The sequence below is a fragment of the Gossypium arboreum genome, chromosome 7 (genome assembly GCF_025698485.1).
Source record: "Gossypium arboreum isolate Shixiya-1 chromosome 7, ASM2569848v2, whole genome shotgun sequence".
NCBI lineage: Eukaryota > Viridiplantae > Streptophyta > Magnoliopsida > Malvales > Malvaceae > Gossypium > Gossypium arboreum.
In genome coordinates, this window is record NC_069076.1 from 22,134,121 (window position 1) to 22,159,905 (window position 25,785).

General features: G+C 34.2%; 1 pseudogene; it reads left to right on the plus strand.

The window, feature by feature from the left end:
* The first annotated feature begins 11,742 nt into the window (after nucleotides 1-11,742).
* LOC108471987 (protein TIC 40, chloroplastic-like) lies at nucleotides 11,743-24,620 on the plus strand (annotated as a pseudogene).
* Nucleotides 24,621-25,785: the final 1,165 nt, after the last annotated feature.

Sequence of the window (25,785 nt, forward strand, 5' to 3'; positions counted from 1 at the left end):
CAGTATATTAGAACCAATCTGGCTGTACAACAACCTCCACCCCCAGTTAATTCTCCTCAAACCCCCGTTATGCCCTCTGTGAATCAGGTTCAGTTAAGTAGACCACCAGTTGATAAGATTAGAAAGTATAAGGCTGAAGAGCTCCAAGCTACAACGAACGATGATGCTGAAAGAGCCAAATTCTGGCTAGAGAATACAATACGAGTGTTTGATAAAATGTCTCTGAATCCTGAAGAGTGTGTAAAATGTGTTGTTTCCCTCCTGAGAGATACAGCTTACCATTGGTGGAAACTTTAATGTCTGTGGTTCCGAGCGAACGGGTTACTTGGGATTTCTTCCAAATTGAATTTTAGAATAAATACATTAGTCAGAGATTCATTAATCTGAAACGTAAACAGTTTCTCGAGCTTAAACAAGGTCATATGACTGTTACTGAATACGAACGTGAATTTGTGAGATTAAGCCAGTATGCTTGGGAATGTGTATCGAATGAAGCAATAATGTGCAAAAGGTTTTAAGATGGCCTAAACGAAGATATCCATATGTTAGTGGGGATTTTGGATATTAAAGAAATGGTAGTACTCAATGAGCGAGCTTGTAAAGCCGAAAAATTAAGTAAAGAAAAAAGAAAAACTGATTTTGAAGCTAGAGATGTTAGAAAGAGATCTTCGGGTAAAGCATTTCAATTTGAGTCAAAGAAATTTCGAGATGATCGAAACTGTTCAAAGACTGATGTAAGATATTCGAACCGAGATCGAGCTAGATTGGACTCGAATTCTAGAGCTCTTGTTACTTCTGTTGCAAGTGTTAGAAATGCCCGATTTGAGATACCTGAATGTAAACACTATGGTAAAAGACATCTGTGAAATTGTAGATTGAATGACCAAGCCTGTTTTCGATGTAGATCTCTAGATCATTTTGTAAGAGATTTTTCTGAACCTACTGAGCAAGAGAATGTACAAAATCCGAGACCGGGTAACACCTCAGCTAGAGGTAGACCTTCTAGAAATTCAAGAAATGCAAGTGGTGGTCAAAGAGCTACTGGGGATATTGCTGTTAGAACTGAGGCCAGAGCACTTACCAGAGCCTATGCTATTCGAACTCGTGAGAAAGCTTCATCACCAGACGTGATTACTGGTACTTTTACTCTTTATGATACTTCTGTGATTGCATTGATAGACCCTAGATCAACGCATTCTTATATTTGTATGAATTTAGTACATAGTAAGACTTTGCCTGTAGAGTGTACTGAATTCGTAATTAGAGTATCGAACCCCTTAGGCAAAAGTGTTTTGGTTGATAAAGTCTGTAAGAATTGCCCGTTATTGATTCGAGATATCTATTTTCCTTATGATCTGATGCTTTTGCCTTTCGACGAATTTGATATAATTCTAGGAATAGACTGGTTGACTTTGCACGATGCTATTGTGAATTGCAAACGAAAATTCATTGATTTAAGGTGTAAGAGTGATGAGATAATTCAAATTGAGTCTAGTGATATGAATGGACTATCAGTTGTGATATCTGCAATGAAAGCACGGAAATATGTAAAGAAAGGTTGTGAAGCCTACTTAGCTTATGTGTTAGATTCAAAAGTGAATGATAAGAAAGTTGAATCAATGTCTGTTGTCTGTGAATTCTCTGATGTGTTTCCTGAAGAACTACCTGGTTTGCCTCCAATTCGAGAAGTTAAGTTTGGCATTGAATTAGTACCTAGTACTACTTCGGTTTTAATAGCTCTGTATAGAATGGCTCCAACCGAGTTGAAAGAATTAAAATATCAATTGCAAGAATTGACCGATCGAGGATTTGCTAGATCGAGCTTTTCACCATGGGGTGCTCCTATTCTGTTTGTGAAAAAGAAAGATGGCACAATGAGAATGTGTATTGATTACCGTCAACTTAATAAAGTGACTATAAAGAACAAATACCCTCTGCCTAGAATTGATGACTTATTCGATCAGTTGAAAGGTGCTACTGTATTTTCTAAGATAGATCTGAGACTGGGTTACTACCAATTGCAAGTAAAGGATTCTGATATTCTGAAACTGCTTTTAGAACGAGGTACGGGCATTATGAATTTTTAGTTATGCCTTTTGGATTAACGAATGCACCTACTATCTTTATGGATTTGATGAATAGAATATTCAGACTGTATTTAGATCAATTTGTTGTAGTATTCATTGATAACATATTGATTTATTCACGTGATGAATCTGAACATGCCAAGCATTTGAGATTAGTGCTACAAACTCTGCGAGATAAATAGTTGTATGCGAAATTCAGTAAATGTGAATTCTGGTTGCAAGAAGTTGGCTTGCTGGGCCATATTGTATCAGCCTCCGGAATCCGAGTTGATCTGAGCAAAATTTCAGCTATTCTAGATTGGAAACCTCCGAGGAATGTTTCTGAAGCCCGCAGTTTTCTGGGACTTGCTAGTTACTACAGACGATTTGTAAAAGATTTTTCTGTGATAGCAACTCCATTGACAAAGTTACTTCAAAAAGATGTAAAATTTAAATGGTCTGAAAAGTGTCAGAAAAGTTTTAATCGGTTAAAAACTCTGTTAACTGAAGCTCCCGTACTTGTGCAACCTGAATCAGGTAAAGAATTTGTTGTTTATAGTGATGCTTCGTTGAACAGAGTCGGTTGTGTTTTAATCCAAGAAGGAAAAGTTATAGCATATGCCTCGAGACAACTGAAGCCGCATGAAAAGAATTATCCGACCCATGACCTCAAGTTAGCTGCTATTGTGTTTGCTTTGAAGATCTGGTGTCACTATCTGTTTGGTGAGAAATGTCACGTGTTTTCTGATCATAAAAGTCTGAAGTACTTAATGAAGCAAAAAGACTTGAATCTGCGACAGAGAAGATGGTTAGAACTGTTAAAAGATTACAAACTTGTGATTGATTATCATCCAGGAAAAGAAAATGTTGTTGCTGATGCCTTAAGTCGAAAATCATTATTTGCTTTGTGTGCAATGAATGCTTATTTAGTTCTGTCTGATGATAGTTCAGTTTTAGCTGAATTAAAATCAAGACCCTTGTTTTTACAGTAGATTTTCAAAGCCCAGAAGATTGATAATGAGATATTGGCTAAACGAACTCAGTGCGATGTAGAGACTAGTTTAGAATTCAGAGTTGATAAAGATGATTGTTTGAGATTCAGAAATAGAATTTGTGCTTCGAGAAATCCGGAGTTAATTCAAATGATTTTGAGTGAAGCTCACAGTAGTCGTTTATCTGTACATCCGGGTAGTACAAAAATTTATAATGATCTGTAGCAGCATTATTGGTGGTCTAGAATGAAAAGAGATATCTCTGATTTTGTTTCAAAGTGTTTAATCTGTCAGCAAGTTAAAGCTGAACATCAGGTACCATCTGGGTTACTACAACCTATTATGATTCCAGAGTGGAAATGGGACCGAGTGACCATGGATTTTGTTTCGAGTTTGCCCCTGTCTCCAAGAAAGAAAGATTCGATTTGGGTTGTAGTTGACAGATTGACGAAGTTAGCCCATTTTATTCCAGTACGATCTAATTTCTCACTTGATAAGTTAGCTGAGCATTATATTTCTGATATTGTGAGATTGCATGGTGTACCATTGTCGATTGTGTCAGATAGAAACCCAAGATTCACATCGCGATTCTGGAAGAAATTGCATGATACTCTGGGTACTAAATTGCAGTTTAGCACTGCTTTTCATCCGCAAATAGATGGTCAATTTGAACGGATTATTCAGATACTCGAAGATATGTTGAGATGTTGCATTCTTGAGTCTGAAGGTGCGTGGGAATAATATCTATCTTTGATTGAATTTTCTTATAATAATAGCTTTCAATCGAGCATTAAAATGGCACTATACGAAGCCTTATATGGTAGAAAGTGTAGAACTCCATTATACTGAACTGAACTCAGTGAGAATAAGATTTACTGTATTAATATGATAAAAGAAACTGAACAGAAGGTCAAAGTAATCCGAGATAGTCTGAAAGCTGCCTCCGATCGTCAGAAATCATATGCAGATTTAAAAAGAAAAGGTATCGAATTTAAGATCGGTGATAAAGTGTTTTTAAAAGTATCTTCGTGGAAGAAACTGTTCCGATTCGGTAAAAAGGGCAAGTTGAGTCCGAGGTTCATCGGACCATATGAAATCATCAAACGAGTTGGGCCGGTTGCTTATAGATTGAGGCTACCCTCTGAGTTAGAAAAGATTCGTAATGTGTTTCACGTATCAATGCTTTGACGATACAAATCTGATCCTTCGCATGTAATTTCACCATCTGAGATTGAAATTCAGTCTGATATGACTTACGAAGAAAAGTCGATCCATATTTTAACTCATGAGGTTAAAGAGTTGCGAAACAAGAAAATTCTATTGGTTAAAGTGATGTGGCATCAACACAGTGTTGAAGAGGCCACGTGGGAGTCTGAAGATGCTATGAAACAACAATATTCGAATCTGTTTAATGGTAAGATTTTCGGGGACGAAAATCCCTAAGGGGGGAGAATTGCAACAGTCTAGTTTTGACCCTAGTGGAATAGTGGTTTTGGGACCAAAAATCGAGTTCAAAAAATATTTTAATATTATTTTCTGTGTCTGTGATATGTGAATTTATGTCTGTGAAATTTCTGTGATTAAATTTATCTATTTCTGTGCTTAATTATGAAAAAGGATTAAATCGCGTAAAGTGTAAAAGTTGAGTGCAAAATGTTCAATCACCTAATTAGCTTGGCTTTTAAAATAAAGGTCCTTGCATGTAAATTTACCATTTGTTTTAATGGTAGACAAATATGGACATTGTAGATGAATTTTTACATGTAAATAATAAGGGTAAAGTTGGTATATGGCTTATAATGTGTAATAAAATAAAATAAACATAAAATGGCCATGCATTTTCACCTTGTTCAGCTGAAAATTAGAGAAAGAAGAAGCCATTGAAGCATTTTGATGTTCGACTAGTGCATGTCTTAATAGGTGAGCTTATTTTGCTCAGTTTTTTATAATTTCTACGTTTCAGTGATCCTTACTTTGTGTTCTTCAAAACCCTGTCTAAATTTTTGTTTTTGTTAAAGATTATAAAATGTGCCGTTGATGATTATATGAGCTTTGTAGTGCTTTTATATGGATTATGAAAGATATATGTAAGACTATCGTGTTTTGTTCTTGAATTTTTGATAAAATGAGCTATTTGGGCTAAATTGTAAAAATGAGTTTTGAGGGACTAAATTGTGAATTCAATGTGTTATTTGGACTTGTATGGAAGCCATGTATATTCGGCTAAGCTAAAGTCTTAGTGAATTTTGCATATTTGTGATTTTATGGAAAATGGACTAAATTGTCAAAGTGTGAAAATATAAGGGCTAAAATGCAAAGTTCCTTAAATGTGTGTATATGGATTAAATTGAATGAAATGAATAATTGAATGGTAGGATTTGCGTTGTATTAGATCAAGAACAAAGAAAATCGGACTTAGATCGAGGGAAGTCTAAAGTAGTTGAATAGTCGACTCGTGTCCGTCTGAAATCCGTACAAGGTAAGTTAAATTACAATTACGTGTTAAATTTACTAATTTCCACATATATAAATTGTAATCTGTATTGGATGGCCTTGAGAGCCTGATGAATATCTTTCGAGTAAAGTCTGATAATTTGTTAGTATCCTAAAAGCTCTATATACTTCTAAAGGAATATTGACATCTATATGAGATATCGTGTAAGACCATGTCTGGGACACAAGCCTCGATTGAGATTTACATATAAGGCCGTGTCTGGGACATCGGCATCATATCTGATTTCATGTAAGACCCTGTCTGGGACAAAGGTATCGATATTGAATTACATGTAAGACCACGTCCGAGACGTCAGCGTTGTACTTGTTTATGAGTATCTGTATCATTTCTGAACCGTCTGATGATAGAGTACGAAACATGAGAATGAGCATATGATATGTATAACTTATATAGGTACGTATGAATCGTACTAAAATTTTGAATATGAAAGACTCTGTCTCTATGAAATATGTATGGAATTTGGAAATCCAGCATGACATAAATGCAAACAAAGGAGCACGATTAAGCTTATGAATTATTCTATGAAATGGCTATAAATCTTTATGGTTGAATTGTACTTATATGCTTTAGTAGTTAGACCAATTGTATTTGGCTTACTAAGCTCTTTGTAGCTTATTCTGTGTGATTTCTGTCTGTTTTACAGTTATTGTAGCTACTAAAAGCTCGGGGATAGTCGAGGATCATCACCACACTATCGAACTCATTTTGGTACTTTTTGAAACTGTAAATATTTTAAAGTATGGCATGTATAGGCTAGAAGGTCTATGTATTAAGTTTTGATTTGTAAATATATGTTAGGCCATGAGAATTGGCTAACAAATGGTATGAATGTGTTAAGTTTTGATATGGTTTTGAATGGGTTATTGAATGATGTTGATTTAGTTGTAATGAAGCATGTTTTGAGCATGGAATTGGCTGACAATTGTTGTATGAATGTTGTTTAACATTGCTAGTAGGAAAGACTCATATAGGGGTGACAAGTTGGCTTAAACCAAGCCTGCATTGTGCCACACGGTTAAGACACACGCGCGTGTCATATGGCCATGAGCTTAAGTCAGTAGCTAGCTAAGTACCACACGCCCTGGCACACGGTCGTGTCTGTTGGCCATGTGAAAAAGTCAATATAGGACCTCTTTTTGGCACTGTTGGATCATATGGGCGTGTCTGGTGCTCGTGTGTATCACACGGCTTAGTCACAAGGGCATGTGACTTTAACAGTTTTGAAAGATTTGGTTAAGTTCTGAAAATTCTGAATGTGTTCGTTTTTAGTCCAGACCTTTCTTAAAAGTACATTTTAGGTCTCGTAGACCATTTTAAGAGATGATTGCTTATGAAATGATGTTATATAATATCTGTGATTCTGAATTGGTTTTAAATGTTCTGTTTGTCTGGTAATGCCCCTTACCTATTCCGCCGACGGATACGGGATAGGGGTGTTACAATTTCTCTCCCTATCTTATGATCCTATATTTACATTTTTCAGTGTATCTATCTTTATACATTGAGGACAATGTACATCCTGAGTGTGGGAGGTTATTTATTTCTTTATCAGAAAAATCCCTGATTTCTGTCTTATTCTCATGTGATCTTCTTATATCATTATTAGAATGAATTTTGATTAATTTATGATTTTTATTGATATGTCTTGAATTAAAACATAGGCATTCATGTATTGATTGTTTAAACTTTAAGACATTAGAGAATTAAGCATGATAAGTCGATTTTTTAATTTAAAATTTTATATGTTGTTTTTCTCAAGTTTAGGTATTATCTTGAGTTGAAATTCAAAGGTTTAAACATCAAAAAGCCATAATTTTTGTGAGATTTTGAGCCTTTAAAGCATCTATTATTCCTTTCATGCTCACTTTTATTATTGCTTGAGTGCGTCAGTATTGAATTGTTATTCTAGAACTTGGTTGATTATGCATGTCAAGACCACACCATTTGATTTGATATGTCAAGATGATAAAGCCACTTAGGTTTAACCCACTCACTCCACAAAAGCCTACCTTCATAATTAACCCTCAGTGAACTCCTTTGAGCCTAACAAGCCATTAATTAATTTACCCTCAATATTAACCCATAACCCATTATTGTTGAAATCCCTTAATTTAATCCCTATTTTTGTCAAGATTTGATTTGAACTAATTGCTTAGCTATGTTTTGCTCTTCTATGTATTTGACTTGTTCTAAAAAAAAAACGAGTGTACTTCAATACATATTAGTTGTAATTCGTCGTTTTTGAGCTTGAGTGTTAATTCCATATTCTGAGAAGAAGCTCACTTGTATTCAACTGATAACTAGTCATTTTTCTAGCTAGGTAATTTTTCAATTCAATCTCGATTCTAACCTTTTCTTTCAGCTTGTGTCCACACCCCCTAACTAAAGCCACATTACAACCCTCTAAAAGACATTTTTGATTGATGTATCAGCTCAATATATAGTGGTGAGATTTGATTTTCAAGCAAGCCTATGGTAATAACTTTTCATATTGACTAATGAGTGCTTTTATTGATGTCCTTAAACACCTTGAGTGATTTGAGTGAATCTTTAGTGAGGATGTTAAACTCAGCGATATTTTGATCAAAGGTAATCACTTAGATAAGGGGAGACACCTATATTTTCGTAATAAAATCCTCAACTTGGAATGTTTAAAACTTTGATGTACTTTTAGTTGAATTTTCAATGTATTAATACTTATGGATTATTTTGAGATATTATTGATAGGGATTATAAATTGAGAAGAATTTATTTTGATTATGAGTTGAGGATTTTGCTTGAGGACAAACAAATGCTTATGTGTGAGGGTATTTGATAAACCGTAATTTATACATATTTTGATCCCATGCTTAGCGCATTTATGGATGGTTTCTCTTTAGTATTTGTGAATTCGATGATCCTAATCTTTTAATTTCATGTTTTATATTTAGGTGAGCATAGGAGAGTAAAAAGAGCGAGAAACGGGCGTGTTACATGGCCGTGTCCCTTTGGCAGGATCGAAGCACGACTTACATAGGTAGACTACACACCCGTGCCTATTCAACAGCCTTGACCACAGGCTGGAGTAATCGTACACGGGCATGTCCCTACCGAGCCCAAGTTTAGTCCAATTCAGAAAAGGACACTTTTGAGGGTTTCTAAGCATCTTAAAGCTTATAGAAACACCCTAGAGAAGAAGGAGAAGGGGGAATGCGGAGTAGGAAGTAAGGAATTACTTAAAGAAAGCCGATTGATCCATCTCAGAAGTCGGATTCATCAACAAGACTGAAGATCTTCCTTCAAATTCCCTCAGGAGTTTTGGGTTTTCTTATGTTTTGTTATCTTTATGCTTTTGAGATGTTTTCTTTCATAAGTATGAACTAAAACCCTTAAATACCTAAGGGGAATGAAACTTAAGATAGATCTTGTTATTATTATCTGAATTGTATGATAAATATTTGACTTGTTCTTAATTATGTGTTCTTAATTCTTGTTTTGATACTCTAAGATATTGATTCAAGTTAATGCTTTTATTCAGAGGAGGAAGAGACCCTGTCTAAGAGTAAATTTGTCGTAATTAAGTGGAGTTGATTGCGCGCTTAGAAATAAGGTGACAAGATTTTGCTGGATTAGGGTGAAACCTAATAAGGGAATCCATAGATCGAGTTAATGCAATTCTAGGAAGTTAATTAGAAAGAGATTTCAATTATTCAACCTAGGGTTAGACGTTATTAGTCTCGAGAGAGATAATAATATAACTTAGGGATTTCTACGGATCAAGTCAAATGATAAATTGTCTGATTCAGAGTCAAATAACAAGTGAAGTCTAGGTGTATTTTTCCTTAGGTATTGCCTTAATCAATCGAATTTTCCCAAAAGTATTTTCCCAAGTTTTATTTCTGTGCATTCTTAGTTTAGTAATTAGTTTAGATAACCAAACCTCTTAATTTTTTAGGCTAGATAATAAAAAGAAGGTAAATACTAGTACTCGTGGTTCCTTTAGGTTCGACAATCCGATCTTGCTGAACTATACTACTGTTCGATAGGTACACTTACCTTAGTCGTGATAATAAGTTAGTCTCAAGAACGAGTCATTCATAAATCTTTAAAACCTGTCGCGAATATCACATATCAATGTACTATTTTTTTCATCTTTGTAGTGGCAAATCATTTCTTCTAACCTGCTATCATATGTTCAGCAAAAGTCACAGCTTATTTATATGCTTAGAAATATGCACTACGGTTTTAGGTACTTCTAACTTCACGTAAGGTTATGGCCCCATTTACACCGTTTTTCACTGAGGTTCTTTATCAAAACATGTGGAAAGTTTGTGATGGAGTAGAGGAAAGCACTCACTATTGTAGTTTTCCTCAATAAGAAGGAAAGGTATTCTTCATCTTTGTTGTAAATATTTTAATATTTTTCAATATGTATACCTCATCAGTGACTTATTGATCAATGCTATTTGTTCCAAAAGTTTTTTGGTTACATTTTATTATCTTAATTATAACTTGCTCAAAGCCTATAGGTTTATCTTCTATCAAGAGACTACTATTGTTTGAAGTTGGAGTTTGAACGTGGAAATGGACAGGTTTGTTTTGGTTATGAAGAAGTGGCTGCATAATTGGAGAAATTTAGATGGATTGAAATATGTTAACCAGTGAGGTGAATAGAGGAAGAAGATGAAGGTAGAATGAAGGGATGAGTCTGAAAGTTGGGAGGAAATTTATAGTTTTGCGGAGAGAAATAAGAGATTCTATTAAGGGAGGGTGAGAAGAAGAGTGCAACCAATGTGAGCTGTTTACATGATCCTTTTATGGTGGGGACAAATTTAGTTATGTGTTTTAAGATTGTTGATGTGGAAGTTTGAAGTTCATCGGGTTATGGTTCGTGAATCAATTGCAGGGTCCTTGAACTAACTATGGGTCCGCGATATTGTTGGTTTCATTGGAAAACATGCGTCAAGTTTTCTCTGAGTAATTTGTAAGGTTCGCTACCTAGGGTATAATAAGATATTATTTTACTGTTTGGTTTTATAGGATTGTTGGTAAAGTTGAATACATTGAAAATTAGGGTACAGTGAAAGTGACTCAAGAAGAACATGTCTTCTTGATTATGGGTGACTACTATTTGGCGAACAAGAAGGGATGTTTATAATTACATTTTCTAATACATGCATATATGTGTATATATTACAAGTGCATGTCGGACTGAGCAGACCAAAGCAGCAAAACAAGAGAAAGGAAGGCAACAATTACTCCTTATTCATACAATTGCTATATGCAATGCTACGCTGCATTTATAGTGTAAAATTATGAATGCATATGTAAATATACATAATAAGATGTTTATAATCCTTATTTTTTAAAATATATATGTGTGTGCATATATTATAAGTATTTTAGGCTAAGCTAACTTCTTAGTTTTTGTATATATATATTTTGTATTTTTGTCAAATAGAGAATGAAAAAATTCTTAGATAGTTGGTTTTACCCTACCACAAAAAAAAATAAAAAGGAAAAATTAAATTAAAATGCTGATCATAATTATATTAAAAATAAAAATATTTTTTATATTTGGTCATGACCTAATTATTTTATTTTTATTTTGTTGAGATCTATGTTATAATTCAGTTTAGTTCAACTCATATTCCATTCCATTGAATCAAACAATTAAATTAAAAATATTATTAAATTATGTATTATTTTATTAAATTGTATTTAATAATTATGTTAAAATATAATTACATTTAATAACAATGTTACTTTAGTTATTTAAGTTTTTTCCTTATACTATTACAACATTTATTCTATTCAACTAAATATAAAAATACTATTATAGTTATATTTCATTCTATTAAACCAAATAAATAAATTCTGATTACAATTTCGCTCTATTACACTCTCTTCCATTGTATTTACTTCTCATTAAAGTTATATTCCATTCACTTAGCCAATCCTAGTGTAATTCTAGTCTATCTAAAATTGAAGTTAAAAAACTTTTAAAAAACTTTTAATTAATATCAATTGATAATGCCAAACTCCATTAGAAGCTATTAGTGCAGAGCTGAAAAATGTTGCTCTTGTTTTTGCTTCAACATCTCTCCAAAACTTATTTCATCCTTCAAAAAATTTTCTTGATTTAATTTAATTTTTCATAGGGTTGTAAAATTCAATGGAGAATTTGAATATGGCGTTAGTTTCTTCTTCGTCCTTGTCTTACTCTTCTCCTCCAAAGTTATTTCCATTAGGATACAATAATCCTAATTACACTCTAAAAAACCCTACCAAAACCTTCCTTTATCGAACTTCCAAGATTGCTCCTCGTTCTTCCCGAATTCCAAACTCCGCCCATGCTTCTCCTCTTCCCCCCCTTCATCCCCAAATTGGTATTGCTTCTCTTCTTTCTTTCTTTCTTTATTGTTTTGCTTTGATATTTAAATTTCTTATACTTTTTATATTCTTTTTTTTTCCCATGGATTTGATGTTAAGCAGTTTTGAGAAAGCATAACGATGAGAGGTTTGCGAGCATTTCTTCTTCCAGCAATCAACAGACTTCTTAAGTTGGAGTCAACCCTAATCCCACTGTGCCTCCGCCATCCTCTCGAATGTAATTAAATCTTCCTTTTGTGTGTGTGTATCTAGCTTTTGGTTTCTAATTTCTGCTTTTGGAAATTAAAGAAAGGATGGATGATGAACTTAAGATTGTAAATTCTTTTGGAGGACTAATCATTTGATGTTCAATTTAATGTGAAGAAAAAAGTAATCCATATTGTGGTAGAATTATGGTTACTTATTGATCATTTATCCTTTTTTTTTTTGTTTTCTTTTTATTATTCTTTTCTTTAGTAAATTTTCAGGTAGGAAAAACTACCGGACAGAGCCTTAGGGGGCAAATTCGTTTGAATTGCTATGAAAACTTTAGCATTCTACTCCATTTTTTTTACGGAATCGTGATTTTCTGTTATTTTTTATTATTTACTTTGCTTTATAGCAACTTTGGAGGAACAAAGCTAATACAGGGGGAAAAAGAAGTAATTACTTGGCAGACATTATCTTTTGCGTTTTATGAACATTCTTTTCTTTGCTCAGTTATTTGTGTCTTTATATTTTTTCTAGAGGATCACCACTCTTTTGGATTGGAGTAGGCATTGGGCTCGCAGCACTTTTTACATGGGTGAGCAAGTGGATGCTTTTTCTCGGGTGATATTTTTAGTATTATTGTATTGATAATGGCAATGGTTTCTTTTTGGTACATATTTTGATGAGATCGTATGAAATGACAGGTAGCTTCAAGCTTAAAGGTGAGGGTTTCTCTCATATGAGGTATAGTTGTATGGCTCTTGCCTGTAATCTTTACGATAGAATCTTTGTTCGAGTTTTGGAAGTAGAATACTTAAATAAAGCAATTAAAATGGTGACGGGTAAAATTCCATTTAATGTGAATGCTTTGGATGTTTTCTAGTAATTGGAGGTCTTAATTATGCTTCTGGTGCCATTTGAAGTTAGGAAGTTGATGTCTTACATTAGTTTTTCAAGTTTCCCATTTACTACCTAAAGGTGCTTTCTTTTATCAGTCAAACATTTTTTTGGAGGGTTTAGGTTTAGCCGTTGTCAGAGTCTGTATGTTTTGGTCTAGAAGGCTTAACATTATTATAGTAAATTATCCAGCTTGACGGATTCTTGAAGAAACTGATGAAGAAAACTAGAAGAGTAAACAAGAAACTTAGAGTGAAAAGATATATATCTTTGTAATCATTCAACCATACATCAACACAACTACTTTACTGAATTTATATGCATCAATAAAACTGCTCTTCAACTAATAACTGCATAAGCTAACTGCTAGCACATTTATCACATGTCTAATATTGTTTACAACAAGCACACCAGATATAACCACTATAACTGCTACATTTGACTAACTGAACTGACTTCATACGCTAACACAGCTGACCTAATTTGAACAAATTTGTTTGGCCATGTACTTGATTCTAATTGTTATATATTATTTGGAATTCCAAAATCCAGGTTATCATAGATAGTGGTAGTTCAAAGCAAAACTGGGGAATACAATATTTTCCTAGGCAACCTTGAGTTGACCTTCAAAATTGTGGTTTAATAAATTCAAAATATTTTTCTTCATCCATCCTAGAGGAAGATGAACCCCCACCTAGTTGGGCCCAATTTCTGGGGGTTTCAGAGCTGATAACAAAGTTGTTAATGGAAATCAGTTATCTGGGATATAAAATTGCTAGTTGAATGGTGTTGAGAAGCTGACTTAATGGCACAAAGTTGCCTTGACATACTGATTACAAAGACATGATTTATGTCCCCTGTATTATGGCACCGAGAAAAAAGTATGTCAATTTACAAAGTTGAAAATAATAGTATGATACTGAATATTTTGCTACATTCAGTTCCTTGTGTCATAAAGAGGACCAAAGCCCTATCATGGCTTGTTAGATATGTAACTATACTGTCTTTCATGGGCTTCTGTTTTGTAGCTGAGCTGTGTCATAATGTATCTAAATTATGGTCCCTGTTTTTGGGTATGCTTAACTTTCTTTATGAGCTTAAGATGGTACAAATGGCAAAACTTTTTAATGTAACTCTGCTATTTCATTGCTTTATGATGTTTACCTTTACATTATTCAGAAGTATGTGATGCAACAAGCTTTCAAAACCATGACGGGCCAGATGAATACACAAAATAATCAATTTGGCAATACTGTTTTTCCCTTGGGTTCCCCATTTCCATTTCCAGCACCTCCTTCAGCAGGTCCTGACATACCCCGTTCTCCTTCTTCTCAATGCACTGATACGGTTGATGCACCTGTAAGACAAGTTGAGGCAGCCTCTGTTACTGATCCAGCAACTGAAGTGAAAAGCGTGAAAAATGAAACAGAAACAGCCGAGCCAAAGAAATATGGTAATATGGAACATTTTTTATTACCCATAAAATGTTGTAATAATGTGCAACTCTTCCTTTTTTGAGGTAAAAAGGAACATTATATGGGCAATTCTTGTATATGAAACTTTAGCAAGACTAACAGGATTTTGTCCTTCCCCTAGAATAAGGGCTTTACATTTTAGGTGATAGTATAAACTGATCTCTAGTATCAACTTAATTTTCTATCATCTTAAATGATGGTTTTAGATTTAGTTAACGACTGGATTCATTGTGTTTTTCTGGAAATTGTTTCTCTAAAATTGATGCAGATTTCTTTTTGCAGCTTTTGTGGATGTTTCTCCCAAAGAAACTATGCACAAGAGTGCTTTTGAAGATGCAGCTGAGCTAAGTTCACCAAATGGGATTCAGTCTTCCAAGGATGTAAGGTTTTAAATTTTTTTTTTTTTCTTATTAAGAAGCCGTGCTAGCACGGATATATCTTTAGGAGTCTGAAGTATCTATTTGGGAAATTAATTCTTTTGAATATTGTATGAAGCTTTCTGACAATGGAGCTGCATCCAAGCAGGATGCCGGTGTTTTTGGGGGTTTCCAGGCAAGCGGTATGTAAAAAGCTAGTTGTGGAGTTTATGATTATTGGAATGGAATAAGGACATTTTGGTTTCTATTTGGCTGTAATATCTGTCTGAACTAAACGATAAAAACATACATGGAGAGTTTTGTGTCAAGTGCAACACTCCTAAACCTTGTAATCTTCATTGTTTAAATTTTTGTTGGGACAATGGGAGGTAAGTATTTGAACATAAAAAAAATATATATTATTTAACGTATTAGAGATCAATAAGTCTTACCTAAGACAACAATTTTGGATATCATTGTTTGACTTGTTTGTATATTAAAAAAAAGAAACATTAGTAGGCAGTGGAGGAATATAGGAGCAAGCGCTTAAAGTCACTGGACTGGTCATGTGTTGATATGCAACAGTTTTCTTAGAAATTAATGTTATCTTTTAAAATATTCATCTCCTTAAAACTGCATTTTGTTGATGCGTTTATTGGCATAGCTAAATGGTGGTTAAATATTTGGTTTATTACCTCATTGGGACAGAGGCATTTCTGTTGCCTTCTTATCATGTACCATTTGCTTGCTATACTGTTCAAGATTATATATGTGGGGCCTCTTTGTCTCTAGTTTAGTTGTATTCATTGTTGACTTAATTATGCACATGCATATTTTTTACATGCTTTCTAGTTTCTTTCGTGCTCTATGAGTAATACTTAAGCAAACATTATATTTCATTTGCAGGAGGAGCAGGTCCTACCTTATCTGTGGATGCTTTAGAGAAAATGCTGGAAGATCCAACAGTGCAGAAGATGGTTTATCCGTAATATAGCTTCTTTTCCTTGAATATTTTTTTCCTGAAGTTTTTTTTAATTGGTTTCATCTTAGTGTGCCCTGAGGGGTGGTGGAAATTTGTGCTCCTGCCTGAAATGTGCATTATATAATACTTATTCTTTGGAATAGTTACCTAACACAAGGCCTGTCAAATTATTTTCTAACATCTTTCATTGTACAATATGTTTTAGGCATCTCAATGTTTTTGATGAGTAAACATGATATTGCTGCTTTTATCAACATACTAGTTAACGAGTCCTGCTCTTTTGTCCCTACACACTTTACGCCCCTTAATGATTTTAATGCCTATTTACCCTAGTGTACTGAACTGTGGATGTTGCTGGTTAAAACTAAGTTATCTTCTTTGTTGCCTCTTCTTTTCTTTTCTTTTTCCAGCAACATTCTAACATTCAGACCTTAAGCAAAAACCCTTTTTCATCAATGCGACCATTGTCATTTCTCCTAAATCTTGTGGACCTTGCCCAAGATGTTAGTGATTGAAAGCTGGCATCAGATCTACAGTTAGTCATTTCTCCTCATCTTTTTTGTGAACCTTGCTTATGAAGTCAGTGATTGAGAGCTAACATCAGCTATCTCCTATTAGTGCTTTTGGAAAATGAGATCCTTGCAAGTTACATTGAAGGCAAAGATAGTAGACTTCCATATAGTACATGAACGTTCACCAGGATAAGGCATGGTAATGAGTTAAGTTGGCTAAAAAAATCCCTCAAAAAACTTTGAAGGTGTAAATTGTATTTTAAAGCCTTTTCCAGATTTTCACATCTGGAAGTCATTTGTCAATTTGAAATTAGAGGTCAGTTGTGGTAGAAGCTGTCTGGTTATGGTTAGTTGTTAGAACTTAGAAGAGAGAGAAGGGAGGGGAGTGCTTGGATGGGATCTTTCTTTGGTAGATATTTGTCAATAAACTGAATTAACCTTTCATTGCAATCTTTGTTTTATCTAGTGAAAGGAAATTTAATCTTTTATTTATCCGTACAGGTAGTTGCCTGAGGAAATGAGGAACCCTGAGACTTTTAAATGTAAGTCCACACTTTTGATAACACTGCTCTCCTCTGTTTTTCTGTTCTTTCTTTTTGGCTGAGGGCGAGGGGTTAGCAAGGAGTAGGGAAGGTAGGTTTTTATGGTCTCTGTAAAATATATTATATGTTAAAATCATAGGTGACATATCTTTTTTCTGGTTAAGGAGTTAATGCCTTTACTTGTTCTATGAAGTTTCAGTTTTAATTAATTTCATTTAAGTTTCTGTATCCTGCAAAAACTTGTTTCATTTCCCAGGCAATTTAGTAGAACTATTTGTTTGCAAATTTCTTTGTTCTTTTGATGAATAACCTCTGCTGCAATTTTATGGATATCATTTTAATATTCCAATTTTCTTACTGTTGTGCATATTTTCTAATAGGGATGCTACAAAATCCTCAATACCGTCAACAACTGCAAGACATGCTGTAAGCTTCCTACTCACCTTCTGCATTTGATTACTTTTAGGGGTTTGCCTTTCTCTTGATTTACACTTGTCACAAGCACTGTCCCCAAAGAGAATTTATTACTTACTTCTTGTCTAGTTCTATTACAGTTGTCTTGCTCACTATTCTATCTGGACTTTTTAATGTATGATTCCTGGTCTTCTTTTCTTTGTACAGATTTTTTGAATGCAGAGTTGGAATATGATGAAATTAGAGATGAATACTCTAATATATTGAGGAAAAACTCACTCAGAACTATTATTTCTCAGAAATATTTATAGATATATACATGAAGCACTGAATCATGTAAGGAAAGAATATCTGTAATTAAAATCTCTAAAAATCAGCTATAATCCCTAAAGATTAGCTATTCAATGCTGTCGAATAAATCAAAGATTCTCAACACTCCCCCTAAGGTTGGTGGTGCATAGATGTCTCGCATGCCCACATTGCAAAGAAGATTATGATAAGTCTTACAGTTGAGCTCTTTAGTAAAAACATCAGCCAACTGTTTTTTGGATGCTAGATAACATAGCTTAAGACACTACTGGCTACTTTTTCCTTGATAAAATGACTATCTATTTCGATGTGCTTGGTCCTATCATGTTGCATTGGATTTTGGGCTATGCTGATGGCTGCTTTGTTATCACAGTATAAGGTTGATCCATTTTCATTCAACAACTTTAGTTATTCCAATACCTTTTGCAGCCATAAAAGCTCACAAACGCCTTGAGTTCATGTCCCTATGTTCAGCCTCTACACTTGATCGAGCAACAACACTTTGTTTCTTGCTCCTCCAAGTGACAAAGTTTCCCCCCACAAGAGTACAATAACCCGTTGTTGACCTTCTATCATTAAGGGAGCCAGCCCAATCTGCATCTGTAAATACTTCTATATTGAGATGACTACTTTTGGAGAAGAGAATATACCTTTGCCTGGTGTAGACTTAAAATAGCACAAAATTTGCAATACTGCCTACACATGGGCTTCGCGAGGATCATGCATAAACTGGCTTACTAAACTAACTGTATAGGTTATATTAGGTCGAGTATGAGCGAGATAAATCAATCGTCTGACGAGTTTTTGATATCTCCCTTTATCCACCATTTCACCTATCCCTGCTCGTAACTTGTGATTACTCTCGATAGGTGATTCTATTGGTTTGCAGCCTAACATGCCAGTCTCTGTCAGAAGATTTAAGACATACTTTCTTTGGGAAATAAAGATTCCCTCTTTCGATCTGACCACTTCTATTCCGAGAAAATATTGTAACTTTTCCAAGTTAATGATTTCGAATTCTTGAGCCAATCGTTTCTTAAGCCGGGCCATTTCTTCCTTGTCATCTCCTGTCTTAATTATGTCATCAACATGAATTATAAGGAGAGTAATCTTACTCTTGTGATGTTTTATAAAGAGGGAATGATCAATATTACTTTGTCGATGGCCAAACAACATCACGGCCTTACTAAATGTTAAACCAAGTTTTGGGAGATTGCTTTAGTCCATTTAGGGCATTTTCAGTCTACGCACTTTCCCTTGAGTGTCTTTATCCTCAAATCCTGGAGGAACTTTCATATACACTTCTTTCAGGTCTCCATGTAAGAAGGCATTCTTTACATCAAACTACTGTAAGTCTTAGTCAAGATTTGTCGCACATGATAATAGGATCTTAATCGTGTTCAATTGAGCAACTGCAGCAAATGTTTCTTGATAATCCACTCCATGTGTCTGAGTGAATCCTTGCGCTACTAATCTAGCTTTGAGTCTTTCAATTGAACCATCAACCTTATACTTGATAGTAAACACCCATTTGCAGCTATTCATATTTTTCCCCTTAGGAGGATTAACCAGTTCCCATGTCTCATTTTTTGCTAAAATCCACATTTCTTCAATCATAACCTTTTTCCATCTTGGATCAATGAGAGCTTCTCTCCAATCCTATGGAATAGACATAGAGAATAAGGACAAAACAAAAGCTCTTTAGGATCGAGATAAGGAATTATAAGAGACAAAGTCAGAGATAGAATGTAAAGTGCAAGTTCTAACACCTTTTCGTTAGGCTATTGGTAATTCTAAATCAGTAACAAATTCAGGTAAAGAAGACTCACCTGACAGTGAAGAGTCAGGGCATAGAGTAGATTGTATGATGGCATCTTCTTTCTTGCCTTTTCTAGTGTATGTCTTTAAATTAAGCCTATCCAATAATCGTCCACTAGTTTTCTCTTGGACCAAAGTCTCTGTTGGAACTAAATTCTCCCTTGGAAGAGTAATAGAGTAAGGTGTCATCTCTTCATTTTCAATAACCTCCCCCCGAAGAGATGATTGTGATGAAGAAAAGTAGGGTTCATCCTTACGAAATGTTACATCCATACATAATACTTTCTAGATGGCGGATGATAATATTTGTAAGCCTTCTATGTGGGAGAGTATCTAATGAAAACATATTTTACTGCTCTAGGATCTAGTCTGCTATCATGTCGAAGATGGACAAAGCAAACACAACTAAAAACCTTCAGTGAAATTGGGTAATCCATCTTGCCGTGTAAGATTTCTATAAGACTTTAAAAATCAAGAACTCGAAGAGATATTTGATTAATGAAATAAGCAGCAACCAAATCTCATCCCCCAATAAAGCTTTGGGAGGTTCATAGTGAACATGAGTGATCTAGCAACCCCCAAAAGATGTTGATTTTTCCTTTCGACAACACCATTCTGAGCACTTGTATTGGGACAACTGGTTTGATGTAGAATCCCATATGATTCTAAATGATCATTAAAGTTATACTCGATTCCATTATCAGTTAGCAAAATCTTAACCTCAGCATCAAACTGAGTAGTAATCAATTTATGAAAAGAATGAAAATATGAGAAAATATCACTTTTAGACTTCAATAAAAAAACCCATGTCATCCGAGTGCGGCAATCAATAAATGTAACAAATCAACGATTACCAGATAAAGAAGTAAGACAAGTAGGGCCCCAAATATCAGAATGAATAATCTCAAAAGCAATAGTACTATTATTATGTAAAGGATAATTGTTTCTTATATGCTTTGCAAACTCACATGCATCACAAATTAAAGAATCCAACTTAGTTCTTGAAAACAAAATAGGAAACATCTTGGCAAGAACAGTAAATGATGGATGTCCTAACCGTCTATGCCACTAAATTATCTCCCGATTAACATATTTATTCTCTACAATTAGGCTTGAGACATATATGACGATCAATCCAAAAGATATAAGCCATCACACAATCTACTACTACCAATCGTCTTCCTTGTCTGGAGGTCTTGAAAGACACAATGATTGGGAAAGAATTGAAGTTTACAATTTAAAGCTTTAGTGATAGTACTAATAGATAAGGGTTAACTAGAAATTTAGGGGTATGGAGGACAGAGGATAAAGTGATATTAGTAGTACAAACAACAAAACCTATTCCAGAGACGGAGGTAAGGGAGCCATCGGCTATTTGCACATTATCTTTAGATGGACAAGTAGTATATTTAAATAAGCTTTTGTTTGACCCTACCATATGTCTATTCGTACTAGAATCAATAATCCAAGATTCAGAAGTAGATGAAGCATTTAAAATAGTACTTGATTTTGCATGATTAGACTTAGCACCCGAGGTAGAGTCCAATTGAGACAAGAGACGTTAAAGATGTTGAATCTCGTTCGAGGTAAAACTTCCAGCAGAAGTGGACTTTTCCTCTGACAAATTTGCTCGAGATAAAAAATTACCCGTTTGCTTTCCTCCACAAACTTGAGCGGGGCGACTAACTTCTAGCATGAATCGTTAATGTAACGAGGCTTACCACAGTAGTCACACGTCAAGTGATCCTTGTCAGGCTTACCACCCAATAGACCATTCTGGTTAGCAATGAGGCCAACTTTCTCAATAGGTGGATTATAGAGCATAATAGTACGCCGAATCTCCTCTTGTTGTACATAAGAGTATGCCTCATGGAGAGAAAAGAACGGATTTTTGCCAAGAACTTGAATCTGAATATGATCATACTTAGTATTCAACCCAGCCAAGAAATAAAAAACGCGCTCCATCATCTGCTGAAATTTCCCAGCTTTACTTGTATAAGTCACTTGGAAATCTTGATAATAATCAAGTTCCTGCCACAAGCCACTTAATTCAGGAAAATATTGAGAAATCGTTAACTCCCTTTGTTTTGTACCATGGACTTTATTTGCGAATCTAAAATATTTGTGCATCATTCCCAATACGAGAGTAGCAATATTTCAAATCTTTTCCGCAATATCAAGCAGCAAATAAGTTTTGGAAATATGGGGTTTCATAGAATTGATAAGCCATGCCATAACAAGAGAGTTCGTAGAATCCCATTAACTAAAAATTGAATCAATGAGTTCAAGTTTCGACGTGATACCAGTGATGTATCCCTACAAGCCACGAACCTTGACTAAGCAAGGTAATTATTTTCAACAAGCTTTACAGGACTAATTTGCAACGAGAGATTATTGGTTGGAATTACGAGCTTCTCGTCCTTCGACATAATGCTGAAGAATAACAACTAATATTCCAAAAATAATCTGCTTGGAAAATTATAATAAAAACCACTCAAAAAAACACAAAAGAGATCCCACACAAAAAAAAGCTTAGTTGGAAATACACCACCAATCAAAGGAAAATGACCGGAAGGGAGTAGAGAGCACTGCAACAACGTCTGAAAAAACACAGCAGCAGCAGGTGAAGGCCACATGCGATGTGTGAAACAAAGATGCAGTAGCTTGTGACAGTTCGTGAGGCCCACGTGCAGGTCTTTTGGTCACCAGACTCCGGGGTTTTGTCAGCGAGTGGTTGCCGACTCTAATGATAAGGGTGGTGAGAGAAAAAATTAAGGCTAGGGTGGAAAGTAACAATTTAGTGTTTCTAGGGGTTTTTTGGAACAACCTTAAAAAAAAAAATTATCCCAAAAAACGGATAAAACATCTGATACCATGATAAAATTAGAGATGAATACTCTAATATATTGAGGAAAAACTCACTCAAACTATTTTATCAGAAATATGTACAAATATATATACATGAAACACTGAATCATGGAAGGAAAAATATCTCTAAAAATCAATTATAATCCTAAAGATTAGTTATTCGATGCTGCCAAATAAATCAAAGATTCTCAACAGAATACATTATTTCTGTAATCCTATCTTTAAATTTTTTATTATAATTCTTCAATACAGTTTTGCTTAAATATCTATAGTAGCGCTTGAAGAATAAGAAACTAACAGTGACAATTATCAAACATTGATGTGACATTCTCACTTGCAAAATAAACATGATCCTAGAGCCAAATTTGGCTAATTGAGTAACTTCTAAAATGCATGAATGTCCTTTTCTTTCTTTCTTTCCTGATGTCAGCCAAATTTCGTACTTCATACATTTTTTGGATGCAAAGGCTTTAACTTTATTGGTTTATGATTTTTTCTTGTTTGTCATTAACTTTTAATTGATCTGGAAAATGTATTCTTTGGTGGTTCATCGATTTTCAAAAACTCAAGAATTAGTTTATTTTATGCGTTAAGAGAATCAGAATCTACTCTGGTACTCCACTGATGCAGTCATGACTTGTGTATATTATCCCATACCATTCTGCCTATGTTTTTGACTTTTATGTTGAGAGGTAATTGCTGTCATTTGTAGATGGAACATATTAACATGGTGTACCAATTGTTTTTCCCTATTAGCCTTGCGGTTTGCTATTGTTATATGATTTTTCTTGTTTTTTAGAAGTGCATCAGTTTCCAGCAAATCTATGTGTTTATCTATTATCTCGAAATTCTTCTCAGAAATAATACGGATGGAACTGGAAGTACTGAATGGGACAATAGGATAATGGAGTCCTTGAAGGACTTTGATCTCAACAGTCCTGAGGTCAAGCAACAATTCGGTAAGTCTGAGACTTTAGTGCTCGGGATAAAAATCAGATACCAACTGGTGTATATCAGATCCATTATTTGTTATAGTTATTAGATGGTCAAATTCTCTGCTGCTTGAATATGGTCTGGCACCTGAAGAAGGTTCTTAATATCTTACCCTTTCCCATTTGCAGATCAGATAGGGCTTACACCTGAAGAAGTAATCTCCAAAATAATGGCCAATCCTGAAGTTGCTATGGCATTCCAAAACCCTAGAGTTCAAGCGGCTATCATGGATGTATGCTCTCTCCAGTTTATACATTGAATCCTTAAATATATGCAGGGGCGAAGGCAGAAAATTTTTTTTAGGACTAAAATTAAATTTTGATTTTTACGATAGTAAAAATATAATTTCACCATTTGAATAGTCTATATCTTTATAATTTTTAAAGGATTAAATCAAATTTTCATCATTTTTAGAGGTCAAAGTGTAATTTTATCTTTATTAATTTAAATTTTTTTAAAAATTTGAAAGGTCTAAATGGAAAAGTTTTTATTTTAGAGGTGCCGGGGCCACTGTCAGTCCCTTCCTGGCTATGGCCTTGAATATATGTCTACATGTCATTCACTCATAGTAAACATTTTGTATTTATTTTCATGACTTCGTGCTGCTTTTGCAGTGTTCCCAGAACCCACTGAGTATTGCGAAATATCAAAACGACAAGGAAGTAATATTTTCCTTCTTTCTATTCAATTGGTGGGCTTATTGGACATCATCACTTGGAGTTTCTCACCTTTACCTCTCTTTCGAACTTATATGTTCAGCATGTATATGGCTACATTAATTTATCCAAAAACTAAAACGCCTAAGTTTGATAAATGCTTATTAAAATTCTATCTGTGGTTTGTCATATCCTCGTTTGAACTTTGCTGCCGTGTTTTGGCTCTTGATTGCAGCAGAGGTCGTCTTGATAGTTAATTTCTTGATACCCTTCTATTGTTGGTAACTTGAATGACTAGACTCTTTTTCATTTACTTCAGGTTATGGAAGTAGTCAACAAAATATCGGAACTCTTCCCTGGCGTGACGGGTCCTCCTTGAATTTGGTAAGTTCATTGTAGTTTTTGCTCAATTTGATTTCAGATGGCGGAGGTGATCGGATCTGGAGCATCAAATCCCATTCAAAATTTTAATTATAAACATATATAATATTTTTTTAATTACTCTTTAGATAAACAAATATCTAAGTAAAGCCGAAAGTAATTTCCAGGTCTTCATTCTTAATTAGTTTCAAACTATCTTATCTTCTATTTGGTGATTGTTAGTTTTCCCAAAAATGAGAAATTTCTTAAATATTTTATGATTTTCTGAGAAGTTAGATGTTAATTGGTTTTCCTTTTGAATTTCAAGAATGTTTAGAGACAACTGAAAATTTATTTATTGTTTCAAAAATTATGTATTTGAAATATTATTTCTACGTTTTACCAAATTAAAAATAATACATTAATTTCACAAAATATCATCTTCATTAGGCGCTGATTATTTTTTTTATCAAGGTACCAGGAGATAATTTAGGGAACCCAACGAAGCAATACTTAAATTGAAACTACAAATACAATTTTTAAGTTCAAATTTGCATTTTTTTTCATCATGATATGTTAGTGTTTTTTCTCACGTTAACGACCAAGTTTTTCTCTAAAAATTGTCGGTGATTAAGATCAGGTTCAAAAAATTAGCTTGAGCACTCATTGCATAAACAATTTTTTAAGTTTAAATTCGTTTAATAAGTCTTACTTTTAGATGTTTTTATTTATTCTTGTAGTATGCTTTTTAGTCTTGCTTTTGCAAACGATAGGGTTAATTTCGTTGCCATCTTCTTTAGTTTAGTGGATATTTAATTCTCTTGTCGATTTATGTCCACCATTTTGGACTATCCAGAACTGATTTTCTTATCAAGTGTTTATAATCACTTTTGATATGTTGTGCTTGAATTGTGACAAAATTAATTGTCAATGTATCATAATATTTTATTGATATTGAAGTTAAAACTTTTGTTGTATTGATAAAATATATCTTTCAACGCGTACAACAAGCATTTGTTATTTCTTCACGAATTGTATTAATGAAATTTCCTTATGAAAAAAATATTACAGTAACAAAGTAAACTAGTTTAAGTGCTTTTTTCAGTAGTTAACTTTTTGACACAATTTTTCAAGCAATAAACCATCAGTCCACTAATACAATAGCACACTACATTTCCAACAATTCTACAAGAATTTGCCATGTACTGGGCCAAATTTTCCAGACCCGTTACAAACAAACCAAAAATAAAAAAAAAATCCAATAATAAAAGTCCGATATTAACCCAAATACAAGACCAAAATTTAAATTTTATAACAGTCCAAAACTATTACAAATAACTTAACTAAACCAAGACCCAAATATCCATTTACAATGTGGCCCAATGGCCCAAAACCTAAACATAGGTTTAGCCAAACAGTTACCCCTAAGTAGCAAGGCGCGCTGCAGTAGCCACCAAGCAACCCTTTGT